The 2,408-nt window shown below is 37.0% G+C and overlaps 1 protein-coding gene across 1 annotated transcript in view; it reads left to right on the forward strand.

Moving 5' to 3' along the window:
* The first annotated feature begins 1,306 nt into the window (after nucleotides 1-1,306).
* Nucleotides 1,307-2,408, forward strand: part of LOC107732764 (guanylate-binding protein 1-like) — a 29,265-nt gene continuing 28,163 nt past the window's right edge. Inside the window, exon 1 of the mRNA XM_016544187.1 lies at nucleotides 1,307-1,328. The gene's annotated coding sequence lies outside the window, so the exon portion shown is untranslated. The remainder of the gene's footprint in view (nucleotides 1,329-2,408) is intronic.

Below are 2,408 nucleotides of genomic sequence, written 5' to 3' on the forward strand. Positions count from 1 at the left end.
GTATTTGTAAATATTAATCCGCAAAACGACCATTTAAATATGAATTCTGTGTGTCTCTGTGTTAATGAATGGCGCAGACGCGCGGTTTTGTTTACTACTCGTACTGAAGCGCGCGTGATGCTTCCGGTGATATTAGTGTCTGCCGTCTCACTAATGAGGACATAAATACATGAACAACATCTCCAGAACTGCTCTGAGAGTCACTTAATGAGCATTTTACCGTTTCATTTGAGTAAAACTATCCTCATATCATATACACACAGAAATGTGAAGGTATTCACGGCAACCCGAAAACCTGATTTTTAAGGAATAATCATACAATATTTCTTTAATGTTTTCATTGTAATATTAAATCCCCTTTATTTTCCCAAAAATTTAATTTGTTTAATTTTCATTAATTAAAAGATAAATTAAATGAATGTTTTATGCCTTAAAAATGTAAATACACAACACAGAATTTCTGAGGGGAAAAAATCATAAGGCTATTGTAAGAATAAATTAAACTTTATTTATGGTTTCAAATAATTACACATGCTAAAACAGAATTTGGTAACAATAAAACATAAGGTTGGGGGAAAAAAAAACATTTTGGGACCTAAACATGTAATTTCTGTTAAACTTTTAATAAACTGATGTTAAACTGTATAAGTTTCATGATTTTAATTAATTAGACATGCTTTTTGATTAATACAATTTAATTTAACCATTAAAAAGGAGTCCAGAAAAATTAAAATGGAATTTTAATTCCATTTTAAACCTAGGGGAAACACTGCAGTTTAACACAAGGTTTCACTTTCACAATCAGCAATTGCATACTGGAAACCATGGGACAGCAGATAAAACGTTTTCTGTCTTATTATAATCTAATATGATAATATGTTTATGAATTACTTTCATGGCGTCTGATACACAGAAAGGAGGAAGGAAATTGTTGGGAGTTTCCAGTGAATCTCATCAGAAAAAACACCACAGGTTAAAACTGATCATCTGTGTTTTTCTGCATTGCTACTCTTCAGCTTTTGTTTTCAGTTTCATAGCTCAGATATACAACAGGCTAACTAATGTGTGAGAGTATGACACAAAGAAGACACGTGGTTTCCAGTATGCACTTACTGATTGTGAAAGTGAAACCTTGTGTTAAACTGGACATTAGTGTTTATGGTCAGCAGCGAATCAGAGCGAATAACCAGAGAGAGTGAGAGACCAGAGACAAGCCCCTGATTCTCTCGAACCAATCAGCATTAAAGGGCTGGACATAAAGCTGTGTTATATATAAGGGCTAAATATCATGAACGTACAACACACAACTCAGATCGAGCTGCTGCAAGGTAAGGGAAAAGAAATTCAGTTCATTTATGCCAAATGAAAATATGTATTAATAATACCAAAAACATACTTTTGTAGTATATTTAAAAAGGTAGGCATATATTCACAAAATGGAAAAGATTTGTAGTCGTGTACAGTGGTTCTCAAACTGGGGTACGTGAGGTGACGGAGGGGGGTACGTGAACAAAATTTTGGCATTCATTTAATTGTACCCTGACATTAAAACCGAACATGTATTTCTGACAAGCAAAATGCTGCATCTAATGTAAAAACAGGAAAATGGGAGTGCCGGAAACGGTCAAATACATGATATCCAATCAGCTTACCTCATCTTTTGCGGTCAGAACTGATGGCATCCACACAAGCAGCGTGCATGTGATAGGATGCCAGCTGAATGTGCTGCTTTAGCAAATCACGCTGCTGTTCAATATATCTTTAAAGTAGATCTTCACTTAATAGCATGAAGAGCAAATATTGACACGGACTGAGATCGATTTAAACTCTCTTCGATACAGACACACACTCTGTGCGAGTTATTGTTTCATGTTTAAGATACGAGCAAGAATGCAAATTTCTCTGAATATCCAAAAGATGGCAAATGTGCCATTAATTTTTACAACAGTTCAACAAAAAAAGGTAATATTAAGTGAACATTTTACATTTTAAATGTAGCCTACATTTCAAACAGAATATTGTCATGTTTGTTCTGTTTTAGCAATGAAAACAGTTCCCTTTCAGTCGGTCACTCTCAATGTCACGTCGGATGACCGACGAATTGGGATCTCGCTTAGAGAATACCGCCTCCACACAGCAGGGAGCACCGTGCCTCCCCTACCGGGTCTGTAGGTACTCGACTGGCCAGCGATGCTTATACGACCTGTGGAGAAGCTGCGAGCTATTTTCCTAAAAGAGCAATTACGGGTGCGTCTTTTTAAAGACTTGACGTTACGTCTTTGTAAAGACAATGTGGGTCTTGCTATAGACAACGTATCACCCGGGCGTTTCTGGATGCGGTCGTTACCTGGCGCTGGGTGATGGTCACGATCGCTGCCTCACGTGCCTGGGCATGTAGCACGCTGAGG

Source organism: Sinocyclocheilus rhinocerous, unplaced genomic scaffold (genome assembly GCF_001515625.1).
Source record: "Sinocyclocheilus rhinocerous isolate Xijiao unplaced genomic scaffold, SAMN03320098_v1.1 scaffold1481, whole genome shotgun sequence".
Lineage (NCBI taxonomy): Eukaryota > Metazoa > Chordata > Actinopteri > Cypriniformes > Cyprinidae > Sinocyclocheilus > Sinocyclocheilus rhinocerous.